We start from the raw sequence: 23,098 nt of genomic DNA on the forward strand, positions 1-23,098 counted from the left end.
TATAGACTTGTAGTAGGCCAATGGCCTCATAGCTTGCAGCATTGTTTTTGGACTTTATAGGCCATTTAGAGCATCATTGCTTATGTATTTTGCTATTTTGTCGATGATATGTATTGCACTCGATGCCATTTTGATATATTCACCTTTACATGGTATATAAATGAGCAAACTTTGCATATTTTGTCTCTATTGGCTTGGAATCATGGTTTTAAATCTTAAAAATAGTTTTGTTTCATTAAAAATTAATTATTTAATGTATTTTTATAAAATCGGCTCGTTTAGACCAAACCAGTCCCGGTTAGACCGGTTCTGGTCGGTAAACTGGTTCATTAGGTGGACCAGTCCGGTCACCGGTTCCGGTTTTAAAAACTATGGTTCCATCACTATATCACATTCCACCTACACCCTGATGGATGTACTACAGACATGTCACCCCCTTTAAGGGCAGAAACCACCTAATAAGGTCCTTGGTTAACCCCCTTATTGAGTTTGGAGACACTTGTACATGCCAAAACCCACTATCCAAGGGCATGCCACCATGAAGTGCCCCATTGATTCCATGATTTATAAGCTCTTTTACTTAATTATTCTCATGATTTGTTGTATTAGAGGGCAAGCGGATGCTTTGGATCTTATGTAGGATTGCAAGTGGGTCTCCATTTGGGGTTTGGTCTCCCAATACAAGGTTCAAGCCCTCCAGAGGGCCACATTGGCACTTGTAGAGTGAGCGTTGAGAGCCATGGGGCTCCACCATAGCAAAGAGTACTTCATGGATCCCTAACTCCACTCAGTCACTGCTCGTGTTCCACTGTTTGGATGAGGATGATGCACCTAGTTCACCATGCCCAACCAACTCCACACTTGTACCATACACTTGGCAGATGTTCCAAGGTCCAGATGAGGATGTATCTTAGTGTAGAAGACAATGGGAGGGATATGTCATCATCCTAGCCCTTACAAATGGTTTACAGGCATTATCGATTCACATGGAGACCCATGAGGATGTCCTTCTGCCCCTACACCCACTTGGGAGCACCACAATGACTTGCTTGGAAAACAAGGGGCCAACCTCTTGTCCACTATTATTGGAGTCCATTCTCTCGCCATGGCACACTTTTGACTTCATTAGGTCTTCTCAATGGCCCAACGACCCATTATAGTGATTATTTTGCCCCCTTGAGAGGCGTTTCTTTATGTTATTGAGCTATATTGGTGGGTTTGTCACCAAGGGATGTTATTATTGCACATTATTCTATTATTTGGGGCTTGATTAGGCCAAGTTAGGAAAATCAAACTACTTAGAGATTGTATAAATAGATGAGAGGCTCATTCATTCCTCTCATCATCACTTGTTTGGATTTGGTAGCTCTTGTGAGAATTTTACATTTCCTTTGGGAGGATGAGTTTGCTTTCATGGATGAATTTTGATGTTTGGATACTATCTTCTTGATCTTGGAGCTTCATTATTTTCATGCTTTGATGATTGGATATACTTATTGTACATGCAAGTGATTTATTTTTAATATTTATTATTGTATTTATCATATCATATGAATGTTGTTGGGAATTTTGCTATCTAGGTTTGAAATTTACCGCTTCTTTATGCGAAATGGTGGATTTTTTTATCTATTGAAGCACTGCATACATTTCGTGTGTCATGTATGAATGAGTGAATGTTACTTGAGGTTATTTTCATTGAATACACCTTGATAAGTCATCAAACATTGCATATCAAAGTATAAATTCCTTGGGTAGTTGCTCTCACACCCTATTTTCCATGCAAAGTTGCCTAGAAGCCTCCTTGATTGGGTTAATTTTCTCCAAATCATAAATTCACCTTGACTCCATCTCTCCCAAAGGCAAGGCACTGATCCAACCACTAGTGGTCACTTAAATGATTATTTTTGCCATCTTCTCCTTCTCTTTCTAGGCCTAGCCCTTGTAGGTCACCTAGGGCATCAATCAAATTCCCTTCTAACCATCCAATTACTTCGATTTCTGGTCCACTATTACGTTGAGGTTTTCTCTAGAGCTCCTTCAAGTTTGAAGAAGATCTGACTGTGGAATCCCGAGATATAACAAGCCCTAGCTGTAAGACCAATTCTCGCCCTAGGTTGATTTGAGTTAGTGTCCTCATTTTGATCATTGCATTCAAGTCTCAAGAGAAAATTAGTCCTTTGATCCTATTATCTTCCCTCATTAGATCAAGGCCAAGCCCTTGTAGTGTTGATCAACTCTGCATCCTTGACCTAGTTTTGGGTCCGCTTCGGCTCTTTGTGGTCCCACAACTTGATAACGCAAATTCAACAACGATTGCATAGAAGCCATTCCCCACAAGGATTCTTAGACCTAGGAAGCTTCTTGATGAGGGATATTCTTGAAACCTGGGCTTAAGTATCTTATTAGCCCTTCCTAAAGAGCCCATCACCATGTTTCTTAAGCAAGTAAGCCTTATAATTGAGTCTCTCTTCTGAATAGGCTCCAGGAATCACCGTCCATCCATTCATTAATCTATTCATCCTCAAGATTCCTCTCATATTGGGACTCCTCCCATCAGTGAAAGTCTGGAAAGAGTAGGGAGCCTTCGCTGAGGTGATAATGGGCTATCTCTCCATTGTTACCCCTTGACCTAGTAGTTGCTCTATAGGATACCCTCCTAGGACCCCTGCTAGTTTGAGTGGTAACCAGCCTCTCTTACCATTTAGGGAATGAACTCTTGCTACAAATGAAGTTTTGGCTCATCCCTTATTCCCTTTTTGGTTTGGTGGTGGGCTCAGCACATTGTATGAGTTGGACGCAACCTACCACCTTCGTAACTTCTCAAACCCATTGGCCCACTCCTCGTAATTATTATCCTCCTTTTCTTGTTGTTTTCCATATTGCATGAGTAAGGGAGTTAGTTGCACTTAACTGTTCAAGGGTGGCCAAGACTAATGGCCACCTTCAGCCTATAAAATATTCTCTCTTGTGCATTGACAACAAATTTTTAACCATAATACGCTCAAGAGGATAGGTTAAGAATAATGCATACTTCTGCCTACATGATGGTCTCTGACTACCTTGATGTCTGCATGCTGCTTCAAAATGGTGGTTAATCTAAAAATATTTGGAGGTTGCATCTTCCATACTAGTTACTTCGTGCTCTAGCTCTACTTCTGATTTGTAGATATTTTCTAATAGGTGTCTGACTGAGCAAATTCTATTGATATCGTGTCCATAAATGGTGGATCGATCTACAATTATTGGAGATGAACAATGACCCTGTAGTAGCTCCTCAAGAATTTTTTGGTTGTCCAAGATCACAAAGATGGTCCTTTAATGCTTCAGGTTGGCTAAGTATTCATTTTGGTGTTGTTAAGTATTTCCAACTATGGTCTCGTAGGGCTTGTGCAGATTGCTACAAGATTGGGTTCTTTTCTATAGCAGCCACACAAACCCCTCCAAAATCACAATAACCATTATACAATGCATTCAAAATCTCTGATAATTCATGGTAAGCTCATGGATAGGGACTAGAAACCTTGATGGTGTTGAAAACTATGGAAGAAGGGGTGAAAATGGGTTTTTTCATGGACAAAGATGAAATTTTGAACAAAAGTGGCTAAATGGTGTGGAGGATGGATGGTGGTGGTATGGTGGAATCCTCTTTTCATTCCCCCAAGGAAAACATAAGATCTAACCCTTCTCTCAATGCCAATCACAATCCTGTAGCAAATCTGGGACAATCTTGTAGAACTTTGGGTCAATCTTGTAGCAGCCTTCTATAACCCATATCTCTCAAACAGTAACTTTGATTGACCTGAAATTTTTTGAGCATGTTTCACTCATCCTTGTGCAACTCTCTATAAAAAATATTGGCCATGAATGCACAAATATCGAGAAAAATGGAAAATGCTAGGTGAGGGAGGTCAATTTCTCAAAAAATATTCACTGAAATTTGCTAAAATTTCTTGAGCATGTTACCATCATCCTTATGCATCTCCCCATGAAACATCTCGGCAAAAAGATGCATAGTTTTTTAGATATGGTCAAACAATTTTGTTCCTTTGTATTTTGGCAATCCTGTAGCAAAATATAACTTTCTTGTAGACAATGAGGAAAATGAATGGAAAAGGCTTTGGAATGATGGGTGGATGAGGGTCATGGATTGACATGGCCTTGCTCCTACTGGAGAATATGGGAAAAGGAGGTGAAAGCTTAATTTTGAATTCCCTTGACTAGATTTTTCATCAGTTTTTCTTATGGTGCTAACTCGTTCTTGTTGCCTGCAGAGATTGGAGAGCACCTACGTTCATTAGAGAGATATACCTAGAGCAAAGAATTATTTGTTCTTTTCATTTTTTTATTTTTTCTTTCTTTTTATTTAGGCCTACTAGTTGTCTCAATGAGGCTTTCAACTAATAGGTTTGTCTAGGCGCCTCAAAAGAGGTTTTCACCTTGGATCTTTTTCTCTTTTTCCCTTTTTTTCTTTCCTCTTTTTTCCAACACAATGGCCGCCTCATAGAGGTTTTCAATCAATGAGCCAATCTCAAGTGCTTCAAAAGAGGTTTTCATATGAGATTTTATCTTTTATTTTAGTTTTCTCTTTTCCTTTTTTCTTTTATTCCTATATCCTACTCTACTTGAATTAAAAAGAACAAAAAATAAAAAATAAAATAAAAACTTTCAAGTATAGGAATACCAATGTTGCATGACTCGTACTCGTATAAGACTCATCACGGCGTTGACTCATCAACTCGTATAAGACTCAGGAACAACCCTTATAAGACTCGTCAAAATGCAAAAAAATGTTAAAATATGGTAAATTTTAAGCACAAAAGGGACTAGAGATTACATTCATCACTGTTGAAGGGACTAGAGATTACATTCTTCAAAATAAGCACATACAAGGGGCCCTACAAAATAAAAAATAAGATGAGGGGCTACCACTAAAACCACCACAACAGAAAATGAAAAAAGTTCATAAATCATCAAACTTCACCAAGCAGAAGAAAGATAAAGAAATGATGAAGTTTAGAGAGAAGATGTTGATACTAGAGAGGGGGCATTAAACCTAGTTCAAAGGAGGAAGGTTAGATTGACACTTTTCTACAAAACTCAGGAGGGACTTTGAGATAAATGTATGCAAGTTGTATAGAAATTGAAATTTGATTAACATCCACAAATGATCAAAATAAGTTAACATGTATCAACAACTATAAAAGGAATGCAGGAATGCATAATTCATCTACCAGCAAAGAGCACAGTGAAAGAAAACTCTACTCTAAATCTAAATCAAACTCTTGTAAAAGCATGCTAGCAAATAGGACGTGTGACCCCAAGAATGCAAGCTTAAAGGTCATTCAATTGAGTGACGGGTATGGCCAAAATTGCACCATAATAGAAAAGCATGTACACCCACCTCTGAAACTATTTTGAGTCAAAGGATCATTCCTGATCCCTCACTTTATTTTGGAGCATAACTGACATTTAGCAAGCATGTAACTTTCTTCTAAAGAGGTAATTTCCTTTCCAAGAAGGTGGTGGTGTAGAGAAATAAAGCCCATTGGCTGGTAGATACAAGTGCATTACTATACAAATCTTAAAAGAATTATAACGAAAAGAAATTGAAGATCTTTGGTCAGAATTCAGGAGGGTTTCAAGGACTATGGACATGGATGGCACATACAAGGTGAATAACTATATGCTTTTAGAACAGATGCACAGTAAAGTCACCCAGTCAATCAGCCATGGAGACCTTGATTCACAAGGGTAGAGTTGCAAAGAAGCCATTGGTAGTGGCTGGATGTGTACCTCAAGGAAGTAAATATTTGAAAGAGCTAGATGGTATAAGTCTAATTGGAGTGCAACAGATAGATCACCTCATTTCCAAAAAATAAAAATAAAATAAAATAAAATAAAAAAACTGAACATTTTGTGCCTTTTGAGGCTCGACGGGTTCTATACGGGTCCAATACAGGTCCTATAGAATACCCACAGGTCTTATATAGGTAGACGAGTTCTATAAGATACCCGCTGAGTCCGGGTCTTAAACGCGGGTTCTATGCGAGTATAGAATAAACAGCTCGGTATAGAACCTGCCAAGACCCGCAGGTACTCGCGGCTCTAATACGGGTCATGCTTCACTAAGGAATACTTCCAATGGAGCCATGTGCATAACAAGATGACAGAGAAAATCATGCGTAGGCTCAAAACATATGCTTTGACATGTACTTGAATATGAGAGACCAACTGCTTTGACTTTGTTGATTCCAAACACTGTTGAAGAGAGTGGTACTCCTGCTTAGTGATTGTTAGGAACGAAAGTTCAATATAGTTGTGATGCCCTTGATTCACTTGTTCATCTCGATCCTTTTTCATGTCTTTTTTTTTTTCCGTTTCATTAAAATATTCTACTATTTTCCGATTAGCCCCTTAAACACATAAAGGATTTGATGATAAGCATTGTAGAAATTTTTCAATCTGAAGGTCTAATAGCTGCTCTCCACCAAATGTAGTCCCATGATTCTTTAGTCTCCCCTAGATTTGCTTCTTTTTTATATTGTTCTTTAATGATAGTGGGGGAATCTTCTTTTTGGAATACTCTTCTTGACCTAAGATGAATATCATTTAGATCAAGAGGATCTTTTTGGAGAATTTTCATCTTTGCATTGTAAGGGGTTTGAGGAATTTTATTGTTGGGGTTTGGAAATGGTGGCATAGGTAGTTGAGTGGGAGTGGGTCTCTGAAATGGTTGTGGTTGAGGATGTGGTTATGGTGGAGGTGGATGGGATAGATAACATTGAGTTGGTATAGAAGATATTGAGGATGTTGACGGAAATATGGATCACCCCATTGAGGAAGATGGTGTTGATATGGATGGAAAGGAGGAATGACATATTGGGGAGGATTAGGCCATGAATATGGAGGAAAATATGGACCATCCCATTGGGGAGGTTGATGTTGATATGGATAAAAACAAGGAACAACATAAGACCCATGATATGGTTGAAAAGCTTGGGGAGGATAAGACCCTTGTTGATATGGCTTGATAGATTAGAGTTACTCCATGGCTCCTAACTTCTCTACCACGTCTTCTTCTTCTACCTGCACATGATCAAGTGGGGGGGGTTTGTGGTGTTGAAGAATTTTTATTTTTTATTTTATAAAAAAAAATTGAATGAGAATGCTAATGCAATGCAACGAAAGATGTCTAATGCAATTTTTTTGTTTTTGTAGAAAAGAAAGAGGGAATCATTCCAAGAACAAGAAAGTGTTTTCTTTCACCCCCTCTCTGGCAATGGCGCCAAAAAGTGATGAGCCCTAGTATCGCAACAAGAATGTTGCAACTCCCCAGGTTACCAACTTAAATCATAAACTTGGGATTCGTACAAACTTAATAGGGGTCTGCACTGTATGTGCAGCACACACCTTCCTCTTCCTAGTCTGATTCCCTTTGATGCAAGTGAAAGAAGGCAATGAAACAACTTCAAATGAGCAAAGATCTAGGTAATCCACCATTCCTAAGTTGCAAAAGGTAAATAATAGTAAGAAAATGTATTCTACTTTTGCGGGAAAGTAAATGACAGAAAGGAAATCTATTCTATTTGAAAAAATGTGAAGCACAATGACAACCAAGCAAATGTAATCTATCTTGCTAGAAACTAAATGGAATTAAAAGAAATATTTTTTATTTTGCAGGAAAGAAAATTCCTATACTACTTTTGCAACAACGAAAGCACACTTAGCTTAAACTGAATTGCGGAAAGGAAATCTAGACTAATTGTAGAAATCAACATTCAAGAAGCAACCAATGTAAAAACTAAATAGCAACCTAAGGAAGCTTCAGCTAAACCAAAGTGGTCTCAGAGCATTCATAGGCTATAAATCTACTTCTACCATGAATTTGTAGCGAATTTGGCCAAAGAAGATCTCGAAACGAAATTGCTACAGGATTGTTATTTCTTAAGTTAACTTGCCAAATGCAAAAGAAAATCAAATGCAAATGAGTTGGGACAACTTTTGTTATTAAGTAGGATGTCCTAAGACAATCCAAGTGGAATCACTCAAAAATACCCTTGTCAAAATGTGCTAAAAAATAACAAAAAATTACTATTAAAATCAAAAATTCAATAATTAGTGAGCTAGTTAACCTATCAAATGTCTAACTTGATTGTGCAAATGCTATGGGAAAAATTGTTTTATTAAGTATATTTTTTTTAGGACTCGATACAAGTGGAATCAACTCAAAAGAATCTTGTTAACATGTGCTAAAAAATAGAAGAAAATTACCACTAGAAACCAGAAATTTCAGAGCAATGAACTAATAAGTTGATGTAAGTGCCCAAATGCCTAGGATAATCAAGTGAAAATGTTTTGGGGTATTCTTTTATTAATTTCAATGTTTTTAAGCTCTAATACAATTCCAATCAACTTGAAATAAACTCATTAACACGTGCTAAAAATTAGCAAAAAATTACCACTATTTTGTTATAGGATAGTTCTAGAAATTCCAAAATTATGAACTAGTAAACCAATCCAAGTAGATCAATCATGGATATGCATTTGAAAGGTTGTTCTAAAGATGCAACATGTTTGTGACTTCATAAATAACTTGCAAAACAACTCACTTCAATCATTTAACCAATATAACGTATAGAAAATGAAACATGAATACACAATGCAAAAATAGGAAAAACAAGAATAGAAGATGCAAGTGAAAACATTCAAACATGATAAATAAAATGTACAACAGGGCTCTGAGGCTCTTGGGATGGCCAACCCCAAAGATACTCAGACTCCTATGAAGGAAACCAAGCTTCAAAAGCTAAAAATGACAAGAAACTTCATTATTTGAATCAATCCAAGTGTTGGACACAGATTGTCATTGATGTCAATATGGCAATATTCAAGAGGAGGAGACAGAGCATATCGGAGCCAAGAGGAGCAGACCATATTGGAGGAGCCACATATATCAAAGCAAGAGGAGCCATATCGGAGGAGTGCCAGAGCAAGAGGAGCCATCGGGAAGCTATCGGAGCAAGAGGAGCCATCGGAGGAGCAAATGAAGCAAACAGAGCCATATATGCCTCAGATAACATTATCGGGAGTTGTTCGGGCAATGGAAACCCACATATGCATGTATTAATGCTATCGGGAGTGTTTGAGCGCCCAAAATCTACATATATGCATTTATAATAATCAAAGGCCTTTTTCCTTTTTGGCGGAAACAACACAAGTTAAATGTGTTTCGGCACATATGGACCCGATGGCATATATATATATATATATATATATATATATATATATATATATATTTCGCCAAATCGGCGATCGGGGAATGGAGAATGGAGGATGCGATATGCGATGGACGCGATATGCGATTTAGCGCTGACCGTCCGATCTGAAGGAATAATGGATGGCGGAGATCTAATCGGCAATCGGCATATATATGCGCATCGGAGGAGTGGAGCCTTTCGGAACCGCCAAAGTGAAAGCTCCGAATTAACGGAGCCGAAATATTATGAAGCCAGTATAAAGTAGATCGGGTCCGGAAAGGGCCTTCAGCAGTGCAAAGTTCCGACTTCCGGAGCCGAGTCCCTTATCAAGTGGAGTGTAAAATCATATCGGGTTCGCAGAACTCTTATATCGCATCGGAGCAGCAGAGGTAGCGATCGCCAAAATCATCCGGAGCCGAAATCATATTAGAGAGCAGCCTAAAGGGAGATCGGGTCCGCTAAACCTTCGCGTTACAAATCCGCCGAAGCGAACCTGCCGATATCCCAGACCCGAATTCAATATAGAGACGGGAGTATAAGAAGACGTCGGGTCTGCGTTCTGTCGGAGGATCGAGACTATTGTTTACAGTGAGTGCCGATATACATCAAACCCGAAACCAACATAGAAGGGAGTCTAAAAGGGCATCGGGTCCGCACCTCGTCGGAGGTCAGGACTTAAGAGTTATTGCGACCGCCGAAATCTGGACCCGCCGATAATTGTAAAGGCGGGTGCATAATAATTGAAGTCCGGCATTTGAATTAGAGCGGGGGTTTATAATGTTTTCCGTGTATTATATGATACATGGCCGCGGGGTTAAGGTATATATTAAAACTTGTGCGATGGTTGATTAAAGCACTCGGTGATGGTTGATTAAAGGCTCGGTTGGTGGCTTCCGATGGTTGATAAAATGCTCGGGTGGTGGCTTCCGATGGTTGATTAAAACGGTCGAGTGGTGGCTTCCGATGGGTGATTAAACGCCTCCGATAAAGCCTGTAAGGTATTAACCACAGGTCAAGGGCCGAGTTTTTTTTAAGAAAGGGGAGTTTGGGTTTTTCTACTCAGATTTTTGAACACTTGTATAGACAGAAGAAGCAAAGGACTGGAAGCCGAAGTGTCAAGCGATCAAGTGAGGAGGAAGCCAAAGAGCCAGCATGTAAGAGGAAACGAATGGACAGGGGCATGGAGCATATAAAAGCAGCAAAAACAGAGAACTGTTGTGGTCGTTCGTGGACGGTATAACCTGAGCATGAGATAGTGAAAGCAACAGAAGAAAAGGGGGCAGCAGAAGCAGTGGAAACCTGAAAAGAGCGCAGCAGCACACCAGTGTATACCAAAGAGGTTGGAGCCTCAGAATAGAACAGGATTGAAGTCCTTGGGAGTTGGTGCTCCTAAGTCCAAGATTGGTGTCTTGGCAAAATAGAGTTGGTGCTCAGGAGGTTGGAGCCTCACCAAAGTCCAAGTTGGAGCTTGGCAACCAATTGTGACAATCTATTTATTGTATTCATTTTACTGCACAGTTATATTAATAAAAGCATTTATTTCTGCTGTTCATTTTGTGTTTCTGAACATATATGTTTTAACTAGTAAAACAATAGTGAGAAAAAGAAATATTGATTCACCCCCCCTCTTAGTATTTCCAACAATTGGTATCAGAGCAGGCTTCTTCATTTTAGCCTAACAGCTTGAAGAAGGATCAACAACCATGATGAGAAATCATGAAGCATCAGGAAAACCTCCTCTGTTTGATGGCACTAACTTTGGGTTTTGGAAGAAAAAATGACTTACTATTTAATGTCCCTTGGACCCGAAGTCTGGCATTTTTGTCAAACTGAATACCGAGCGACTTCCACTCTTCCAACAAACCAAGACGAGAGGAAAGCCTACATTGCAAATGCAAAAGCCATGAACTCTATCACTAGTGGAATCACTGATTCCGAGTTTACAAAAATCATGCACTGTAACTCTGCCAGAGAAATGTGGGAGAAGCTAGTTAGCTTGTACGATGGAGACTCAAAAGTCAAAAAGGCAAAGCTTCAAACTCACAGAAGACAATTTGAAAGTTTGAAGATGGAAGAGGAAGAAGATATTGCAACATACCTCCTCCAAGTAGCTGAAGTGGTAAATTCCCTGAAAGGATTGGACGAAAAGGTTGAAGAAAGTACTATTGTACAAAAGGTATTAAGGTCCCTTCCAGACAGATTTGACTCCAAAATAAGTGCTATAGAAGAATCAAAGGATCTTGACACCCTCAAAATGGATGAACTCCATGGAATTCTCACTGCCTATGAAATGAGGAAAGGTGGACCTAGCTCCAAAGATGCAGCATTCAAGGCCTCAAAGTCAAAGAAAGGGAAAGAAAGGAATGACTGTAGTGATGAGTCAGATGTGGAATCCGAATTGGCTCAATATGCACGAAAGCTGAAGAGAGGATCTAAGCTTAAAGGCAAGTATCCTCTTATCTGTTTTAAATGTAGTAAAATAGGTCATTATGCAGCAAAATATCCTCATAAACAAGACAGTGATGATGAAAGAAATTCTAAAAGAATGACATACAAAAAGAAAGGGTTCAATAAGAAAAACCTTCTCTCCAAGCAAGGTGAGTCTGATGAGGATGAGTTTATGGTCATCAAAAAGAAATCAGATGAGGAAAGCGATCATGATGAAAGCCAAGAAGCATTATTCATGGCACTCACAGATGATGATGACTCGGGGCCAGAAGGAAATGTGGATGAACTGTTAATAAGTGCCATTGAAGAGAACGAGAAACTGCGGAACAAAATTATCTCTCTCAAAGTGGAAAACAAGGAAATAAGAAGGAGAGAAGATCTCTTGAAAACAAAGCTTAAAGAAAAAGAAGAGACTTGTGAAGAACGTGAGGCCGAAGTAGTATCTCTGAGAAAGGAGTTGGAGCAAATTAAAAAGGGTTGTAAAAGCTCTCAAATACTTGATACTATTCTGAAAAATCAAAAACCTCAACATGATAAGTCTGGAATAGGTTTCAAGGGAGAATCCTCAAGCACTAAGAATAGTGTGAAAAGCTATGCCGATGCACTTTCCTGCAACCCAAAAGATGAAAAAGTATCTTATCAAAAGTGCATCCCAGATTCCAAGAATAAAGAAAGAGTTACTCCAAAGAAGAATGTGGAGTCGAATCATGGACACTATAGCAAATACAAATCTGTACCCCACCAAGGGCCCATCAAAAATCCAAAGGACGAGGGAGGAGTAATTCTCAGAAAGGAAAGCGAATTAAACCGTGGTTACTTCAAAACCATATTTCTGGGACACTGTTTTCACTGTAAAAACTTCGGGCACCAAGCTAGACACTGTATGACTCGCAGAAGTGTAAAGACAACGCAAAAGGACCGAGTAATCAACTCATATGCTCCCAAAAGACAGGGACAAATCAAAACCTTCAATTCATTCGATCCCTTGACTAAATTTGATCTGACTTGCTCTTTTTGCTACAATAATGGACACTATGAACAAAACTGCCCACTCAAAGGAAGAAAGACGAGCAGCAATATCTCTACAATGGAAAAATGCGGCCTAGCTCTATTTGCGCAAAATAATGGAAACCAGTGGTTTGTGGATAGTGGGTGCTCTAGACACATGACAGGAGATAGAAGGAAATTTATCTCACTGAGCAAAAAGGAAGGGAATGTGTCCTTTGGAAGCGGAACTGGCAAAATTGCAGGAAGAGGAACAATTACTCTGATCAATGGAAAAGGAAAAGCTCAAGATGCTTTGCTGGTTGACGGACTCAAACACAACCTTCTGAGTGTCAGCCAAATTTGTGATCAAGGACATAAGGTTGTTTTCAGCACCAAACACTGTGAAATAAGGAACTCTGTCTCTGGGAAACTTGTGGCAAAAGGAGTAAGAACACCAGACAATATTTAGGTTCTGAACAAGATTCAAGAGAACAAATGCTACTTGAGTCCGGCAGATGAGAGTTGGTTGTGGCACAAGAGACTTGGACATACCAACTCTGAAAATCTGGTCAATATCAGCAAGATCAAAGCTGTACAAGACATCCCAAGGTTGTCCAAACCAAATCAAGCAGTGTGTGGTCCATGTCAACATGGAAAATAGACCAGAACCAGCCACAAGACAAAGGAACACTATACATCAAAGCCCTTGGAAATCATACATGCTGATGTGTGTGGGCCAACTAGAAATCAAGCACTCCAAGGAGAAAGGTACTTTGTATTATTTTTTGATGATTATACTAGAATGATGTGGATATATTTCATAAAGTATAAATCTGAAACTTTTGAGTGTTTTAAGAATCTAAAAGCCCTTGTAGAAAATGAAAAAGATTCAAAAATTAAGTGTCTCAGAACAGACAGAGGAGGAGAATTCACATCAAACGAGTTCAGAGAGTTCTGCAATATTCATGGAATTAAAAGGGAATACTCGGTTGCCAGAACACCTCAGCAAAATGGGGTAGTTGAAAGACGAAACCGAACTGTCCAAGAAATGGCAAGAACCATGCTGTTAGCAACAGATCTACAACCTAAATTCTGGAGGGAAGTAGTAGGGACAGCTGTCTATACATTGAATCGGACTCAATTGAGACCAAATTGTGACAAAACTCCCTATGAGCTATGGAAAGGGAGACCTGCTTCGATGAAGTATTTCAAAATATTTGGAAGCAAGTGCTTCATAAAAATAAATGATGGTTCACCTAGAAAAATTGATTCTCGGGTTGATGAGGGGATATTTCTTGGATATTCACCACGGAGCAAGGCTTACAAGTGCTACAATTTTCGACTGAAGAAAATAGTGGAAAGCATCGATGTAAAGGTTGATGGAGATCTTCCAGAAAAGGAAATTGAAGAACAAGAAGATGACTTTCTCATTGAAGAAGAAGAGATAGATGATGAAGAAGAAGAAGAGGAAAGAGAACCACCTCATACCCCTTCAAAGATGAAGTATGTAGAAAGATATCATCCAGAAGAACAAATCATTGGCGATAAAGATGAAGGTGTGCAGACCAGAAGAAGGATAACCACCTCACCCAAGAGAAAAGCCATTGCCCTCCTATCTATGATAGAACCAGAAACATTCACAGAAGCAAGGATCCTCATTGGGTAAAAACAATGGAAGAAGAAATGTCCCAAATTGAGAAGAACAAGACATGGGAGCTGGTACCTCGTCCAAAGGACAAAAACATAATAGGAACCAAATGGGTGTTCAAAAATAAAATGAATGAGGAAGGACAGGTTATCAGAAACAAGGCAAGACTTGTCTGCAAAGGCTATTCACAAATTGAAGGAGTTGACTTTGAAGAGACATTTGCACCAGTGGCCCGTATGGAAGCTATCAAGATGTTCTTAGCATTTGCTTGCTCGAAAGGATTCAAAATCTATCAAATGGACGTGAAATCAGCATTTCTAAATGGGGAACTCAAGGAGGAAGTCTACATGGAGCAGCCAGAAGGCTTTGATCTGACAGCAGGAAAGGACCTAGTCTGTAAGTTGAAAAAGGCTTTGTATGGGTTGAAACAAGCTCCTAGAGCTTGGTATGCAAGACTGGATAACTATCTCCAACAACAAGGCTTCAAAAAGGGAGTGGCTGGAAGCAATCTATACATAAAGACAGATCAAGGTAAGTTACTAGTTGCTCTTGTTTATGTCGATGATTTCATTTTTGCTAGTAATAATGATGAAATGAGCCATGAATTTTCTCAAAGCATGGCAAAAGAATTTGAGATGTCAATGATAGGTGAACTGTCCCACTTCCTTGGACTTCAAGTATCTCAAACCAGAGCAGGATTGTATATATCTCAAGCCAAATATCTAAAAGACATGCTCAAAAAATATGGAATGGAGGACTGTGCACCCATGAGCACCCCCATGACCACAAACTGCAAACTGAGCAAAGATGATGACTCCCCTCTAGTAGATGCAACTCATTACAGGTCAATGATTGGAGCCCTCCTATACTTAACAGCTACACGACCTGACATAATGCAAGCAGTAGGAATGGTGGGAAGATTTCAATCAACTCCCAAACAATCTCATTTATTAGCTCTAAAAAGAATTCTCAGATATTTGAAGGGAACTTCTGATTTTGGTCTCTGGTACCCAAAGAGTTCAACATTGACTGTAACTACATACACTGATGCTGATTGGGCTGGAAATATAGATGATCGGAAAAGTACTAGTGGAAATGCATTCTTCCTAGGAGACTGTTTGGTATCCTGGCTCAGCAAAAAAAATCATCCATATCATTATCCACAACCGAAGCCGAGTATATTGCTGCAGCAGACTGTTGTACTCAGATACTATGGATGAAGGAAGCGCTAAAGGATGTAAACATATGTACAGATCAACCAATTACTGTTTATTGTGACAACACTAGTGCTATCAGTCTCAGTAAAAATCCAGTGATGCACTCAAGAACCAAACATATACCAATCAAGTATCATTTCCTCTGTGAGCAAGTAGCTGAACAAAACATCGCTCTGGAATATATAAGTACTAAGGAGCAGATAGTTGATATTTTCACTAAACCTCTTCCTCGGGAAGCATTTGAACACCTACGACAAAAGATGGGGGTTATTTCTTTATCATCACTCAAGTCTATTCATAAAGATGCAGCAGGACAGGGGGAGCAACTTGACAGGGGGAGTTCGTATGCATTCCTTTGCCATTGATGTCAAAGGGGGGGAAAGCAGAAGAATATTGCCATCAATAACAAAGGGGGAGATTGTTGGACACAGATTGTCATTGATGTCAATATGGCAATATTCAAGAGGAGGAGACAGAGCATATCGGATCCAAGAGGAGCAGACCATATCGGAGGAGCCACATATATCAGAGCAAGAGGAGCCATATCGGAGGAGTGCCAGAGCAAGAGGAGCCATCGGAGGAGCTATCAGAGCATATCGGAGCAAGAGGAGCCATCGGAGGAGCAAATGAAGCAAACAGAGCCATATATGCCTCAGATAACATTATCGGGAGTTGTTCGGGCAATGGAAACCCACATATGCATGTATTAATGCTATCGGGAGTGTTTGAGCGCCCAAAATCTACATATATCCATTTATAATAATCAAAGGCCTTTTTCCTTTTTGGCGGAAACAACACAAGTTAAATGTGTTTCAGCACATATGGACCCGATGGCATATATATATATATATATATATATATATATATATATATATATATATTTCGCCAAATCGGTGATCGGGGAATGGAGAATGGAGGATGCAATATGCGATTTAGCGCTGACAGTCCGATCTGAAGGAATAATGGATGGCGGAGATCTAATTGGCAATCGGCATATATATGCGCATCGGAGGAGTGGAGCCTTTCGGAACCGCTGAAGTGAAAGCTCTGAATTAACGGAGCCGAAATATTATGAAGCCAGTATAAAGTAGATCGGGTCCGGAAAGGGCCTTCAGCAGTGCAAAGTTCCGACTTCCGGAGCCGAGTCCCTTATCAAGTGGAGTGTAAAATCATATCGGGTTCGCAGAACTCTTGTATCGCATCGGAGCAGCGGAGGTAGCGATCGCCGAAATCATCCGGAGCCGAAATCATATTAGAGAGCAGCCTAAAGGGAGATCGGGTCCGCTAAACCTTCGCGTTACAAATCCACCGAAGCGAACCTGCCGATATCCCAGACCCGAATTCAATATAGAGATGGGAGTATAAGAAGGCGTCGGGTCCGCGTTCCGTCGGAGGATCGGGACTATTGTTTACAGCGAGTGCCGATATACATCGGACCCGAAACCAACATAGAAGGGAGTCTAAAAGGGCATCGGGTCCGCACCTCGTCGGAGGTCAGGACTTAAGAGTTATTGCGACCGCCGAAATCCGGACCCGCCGATAATTGTAAAGGCGGGTGCATAATAATTGAAGTCCGGCATTTGAATTAGAGCGGGGGTTTATAATGTTTTCCGTGTATTATATGATACATGGCTGCAGGGTTAAGGTATATATTAAAACCTGTGCGATGGTTGATTAAAGCGCTCGGTGATGGTTGATTAAAGGCTCGGTTGGTGGCTTCCGATGGTTGATAAAACGCTCGGGTGGTGGCTTCCGATGGTTGATTAAAACGCTCGGGTGGTGGCTTCCGATGGGTGATTAAACGCCTCCGATAAAGGTATTAACCACAGGTCAAGGGCCGAGTTTTATTTAAGAAAGGGGAGTTTGGGTTTTTCTACTCAGATTTTGGAACACTTGTATGGACAGAAGAAGCAAAGGAATGGAAGCCGAAGTGTCAAGCGATCAAGTGAGGAGGAAGCCAAAGAGCCAGCATGTAAGATGAAACGAATGGACAGGGGCATGGAGCATATAAAAGCAGCAAAAACAGAGAATTGTTGTGGTCGTTCGTGGATGGTATAACCTGAGCATGAGATAGTGAAAGCAGCAGAAGAAAAGGGGGCAGCAGAAGCAGTGGAAACCTGAAAAGAGCGCAGCAGCACACCAGTGTATACCAAAGAGGTTGGAGCCTCAGAATAGAACAGGGTTGAAGTCCTTGGGAGTTGGTGCTCCTAAGTCCAAGATTGGTGTCTTGGCAAAATAAGGTTGGTGCTCAGGAGGTTGGAGCCTCACCAAAGTCCAAATTGGAGCTTGGCAACCAATTGTGACAATCTATTTATTGTATTCATTTTACTGCACAGTTATATTAATAAAAGCATTTATTTCTGCTGTTCATTTTGTGTTTTTGAACATATATGTTTTAACTAGTAAAACAATAGTGAGAAAAAAAAAACACTGATTCACCCCCCCTCTCAGTATTTCCAACAACAAGTACATTCCTGCTAGAAATGAAAGTGGAGCTGCTAAATAACAAGTTTTCTCCACAAGAAGACTAAAAAATACATGCCCCTAGAGGGAAATTTGAATTGGTATACAAATAGATGGGAAAGCATCCTCCTTGAAAGGATACGACTTTCCCTTCCAAATCCCCTCAAAAAGTGGATTTGGTTCCCAACACTAAGAATCTTCATTAAATGGTAGGGAGCACATCCCTACATTTTCTCAATCACTGGAACTCCAGAATCTGTTCAATAATTTCATAATATCTTGTTTATTTATTATCTAATCTTGGTCCATCCTATATGAGGGAGCAAGTCCCTAGATTATCTCAACCTCTAAATCTTCTTAATCTGCCAATAGTCTCAAAATATTCTACAAAAACAAATAATATTAGGCACATAATATGCAATTATCTCTAAACCTTCCTAAAGAACATATTAAAGCTAAAAATATGTCATCCAAAGAAAAAAAAGAGGTTTAATGTGCTGAAGGATGGTCAAATAGGCCTTAATTTATATCTAATTTGGAGGCCTATCACGTTCTATGGTCAGCTCATGTCCCAGTTGGAGCAAAACGTTACCCACCAAAAGTGGGTGACCCCATAGGAGACATTTTTCTCTTGTCATCTCATTCAACTGACAGCTAGCAACCCCTGACAGACACTAGTAGTCGATGACGATGTGGCATTCATATCTTTGCCACCTGCATTCGTCGCATCTTTCCTCACCCATTTGGCAAGAGCACATGTTGGAAGGTGGGCTTCCAAAGGCACTTTATTCATTTTTTCAATTGCGTGTTTATGTTTTTTTGTGTTTTGGCATTTGACATGGATTATGGGTTAACCTAGAAGGGGGATCCGACCGTGATCTTGTTCCCTCACCTTAGATGGGGGTTAATGTGTATAGGAAGGAAATTACCTAAGAAACCTAATTGAGATAACATAGTACCATCTCTCCCTATTCCATACGAATTTTCATCTTACATTACAAGCGCTATATATCGCCTCCCTACTTCAGGTTCAACTGACCATCATTTATCTAGTTTTTGGCACCATACATCCTCATACATGGGTAGGGATCGGAACTTGGCCCTAGGAGGTTGATGCAACTAAAAGAACAAGCAAAAACATATGATGGCCACAAGAAAAAACAAAAGAAAATCAAAATGTAGAAATTCTCACTGTAGATCAACGGATTATACAATATACTAAAGCAAAATACAAGATCTACTTCTACAACAAACTTTGCGGAAGCTTAATCGAATATGAGCACGATCAATTAAGAACACATATAACTAAGAATGAGAAATCAATCACACATAACACAAAAGAATAACCGAGGAAAAGACACAACCTAAAACCCCAATCTTTGTAATATCATACAAGTGTAAATATGTCTAGATTACACAAAGCATTAGCTCGGAAGCTATCCAGCTGTCAGTACAATCCCTCTACTACTCATAGATAGCCAAAGGCTTCTCACAAACCTTCACCTCTACCATCCAAGCCTCCTATTTCCTTGCGCAATTGTCCTTGGGGTCCAGTGCTGCCACCTGTGTGAATTGTTCTCTTCACACACTCACTAACCTCTGATCTATCTGCGCAATCCTGAAGGAGATAATTCCTTCTGCATGGATGAGTTTCCTTTATAGGAAAAATCCTCCAACTGATAGTACATTGTCCCTTCCTCTGATCTCAATTGGGTCTCTGACTGAACTAACATGCATGAGTTATTTATGAGAGAATATTCAGTTATCTGAAGTGTAGCAGTTACATGCACATGCATGCATTAACTAACTGAACTCACAATTAATTCTACAAACTGTTAGAACTAATCTAACTGGACTTAACTCAGTTAACTGAGCTAACTAGTTACAACTCAAATTACAACTCATCCTTATTTCTTTAACTGAGGGATAAATTCCTAAATCAATGGAAAAACTCTTGTACGTCTTCACATAGACTTTATGTTTGATTTTCTCCAACTAATTAACTCAAGATGAATTAATTAATTATTAATCAAACAAATGTTAAGAACAAATTCGAATTTTACTTCTCTATTTTAGTTCAGGGACTAACTAAAAGTGAAATCCACACCGAAATGCTGTTTATAGCAATGCTATTTTTAGCATTTCCATTTTTCATTCCTTGTTGCTATATCCAACATTGGTACCTAAGATGCTATTTATAGAATTTCTATTTTTAGCATTTCTTGTTGCCATTTTCAACACTCCCTCTCAACAAGAAAGGCATTCAACTCGAATCTGATCCTGAACCTTTGGAATGTTCTGCATGTAACACTTCTCCCAAGTGTTGTTGCTCCAGCAACTCTAGAAACAAAAAAATCTCCCAACTGACCTCCCTGTTGGGCTAGAAACATCCTCTGATGCTGAAGCTCCATCTGTCGTTGACAAGTGCTCCCTCTCTGACCTCTGAGCTACTACAACACTCCATGCATCTCGCACCGTTGCACACCTCTCTGTGCCATCCTGCACTAGTGCAACACTCCTGTGCCTCTCGCATTGTTGCAACCTACTAGCTCTGCATTGTCTTGGGATTTTTGCACTGTAACTCTCTCTGTCGCTTCATCTGCATCTGCCTCTACCCACTCAGCCAGTCCTACTACTCCTCGTCGAGGCTCCCGTAGCAAGGTCTAATTAAAGAGGTTGGGTATCTCAATGATCCTGCCCCTATTCCAGCCTTCTTGGGACTGTCACTCCACATCGCCCCACCTCCTACCTAGAGGTATGGATGCATGTGATCCTTCTGCCCACTTGACTTGAAATTCCCCCTACTAGAGGTCTCTGCATGAGTGGATGCCTCCACTCGGTCTCCTCTTGGCTTCTCCAGTTGTGGCTGCTCCATAACCTCCTAAAGTTGTTTCACCAATTGTGGCTCCTCCACAATTGTCTGAGACTTCTTCTGGCGATGCATGTTGAGAGGTAATGTACTCTCACTCTGATACCATGTAGAACTTTTTCTACAAAACCCCGCTCCGATACCATGTAGAAATTCTCACTATAGATCAACAGATTATGCAATATACTAAAGCAAAATACAAGATCTACTTCTACAACAAACTTTGCGGAAGCTTAATCGAATATGAGCACGATCAATTAAGAACACATATAACTGAGAATGAGAAATCAATCACACATAACACAGAATAATAACCCGGGGAAAGCCTCAACCTAAAACCCCGATCTTTGTAATATGTTACAAGTGGAAATATGTCTGAATTACACAAAGCCTTAGCTCAGAAGCTATACATCTCTCAGTACAATCCCTCTGCTGCTCATAGACAGTCAAAGGCTTCTCACAAACCTTCTCCTCTGCCCTCCAAGCCTCCTATTTCCTTGCGCAGTTTTCCTTGGGGTCCAGCACTACCACCGGTGTGAATTGGCCTCTTCACACACTCACTAACCTTTGATCTAACTGCGCAATCCTGAAGGAGATAATTCCTTCTGCATGGATGAGTTTCCTTTATAGGAAAAATCCTCCAACTGATAGTAAATTGTCCCTTCCTCTGATCTCAATTGGGTCTCTGACTGAACTAACATGCATGAGTTATTTATGAGAGAATATTCAGTTATCTGAAGTGCAGCAGTTACATGCATGCATGCATTAACTAACTGAACTCACAATTAATTCTACAAACTGTTAGAACTAATCTAACTGGACTTAACTCAGTGAATTGAGCTAACTAATTACAACTCATCCTTATCTCTTTAACTGAGGGATAAATTCCTCAATCAATGGAGAAATTGTTGCATGTCTTCACATAGACTTCATATTTGATTTTCTCCAACTAATTAACTCAAGATAAATTAATTAATTATTAATCAAACAGTTGTTAAGAACAAATTCGAATTTTACTTCTCTATTTTAGTTCAGGGACTAACTAAAATTGGAATCCATCCCGAAATGCTATTTATAGCAATGTTATTTTTAGCATTTCCATTTTTCGTAAATTGTTGCTATATCCAACACTGGTACCTAAGATATTATTTATAGCAATGCTATTTACAACATTTCTAAGTCCCACCATGGAAGGGACATGCAGAACAATGCTCTTAATTTTGAGAAGATGAGAATGTCAAGAGCCAGAATCCTATCCAACCTCATATTTCTAAAGCAATGCAGAGATGAAAACCTCACTCTGAAGTTCGCCAAATGCAGCCACCCTCTTAATCGTGGTCGTAACATTTCTCTTTTTAATAATCTTAGCAAATCTCTCATAAAACATGAAATTAAATTTGCCAGACTTCAATTAATTAAAACCTCTAAAAATCTTCTAGGTTTACACCTCTTACTGTCTTCAACTCTTAGCTTTGATCTCTGGCGAAATCTAGACGCCCTCACTTACGGCAAAGCTGAGAAATTTCTGAATTTTATTCTAACCAAAAAAACCTGTAAACTAAACTCGCTGAGAAACTTCAAACTCATTAACAATTCTGCTTATTCCCCTTTATATCGCCCAGCACCTTGCTCCCTTCCCAATCCTCGTATCCCTGAAATAAACAGCACGCAGGTTCTGTTAAATTCAAACCTGGAGATGAGTACCTCCAGCAACTCTTCGCATTACAATAATGGATCTATCAATGTGATGGGTCCGAGTATTAATCGAAGCCTGAGCAGTGGTCCTTCCAGCAGCATAACGCAGAAGATTCTAAATTCATCCACGCATGTTGAAAGTCTACTCCCTGCGCAAAAGATTCTTAACTCATCCACGCAGTGTGTAAATGATGTTGCACAGATTTACCACGTAGGAGCGCAGGATGTAAGTTTTACTCCTACGCAGGAGCACGCTGATCATACAGCCACGCAGATTGAAAATGATGTAGCACAAATTAACCACGTATCAGCGCAGGAGGAAATCCTACGCAGCAGATTCATGAACCTCAGCAAAATAATGAAGCCTCTCTCGCAGCGGACAGTGACCAAAGTAAGAACTCTTCTAATTCTCTTCACCACCTCAGTAACAATTCAACAGTAGTAAACCTCTCTCAGCTAGTGGTAGATGACAACTTAAAACTGCTTATTGAAAAAGGTTTAAATTTTGCTGTGT

Source organism: Pinus tabuliformis, chromosome 1_1 (assembly GCF_031772625.1).
Source record: "Pinus tabuliformis cultivar Carrire ecotype Pingquan chromosome 1_1, CPIR1, whole genome shotgun sequence".
NCBI lineage: Eukaryota > Viridiplantae > Streptophyta > Pinopsida > Pinales > Pinaceae > Pinus > Pinus tabuliformis.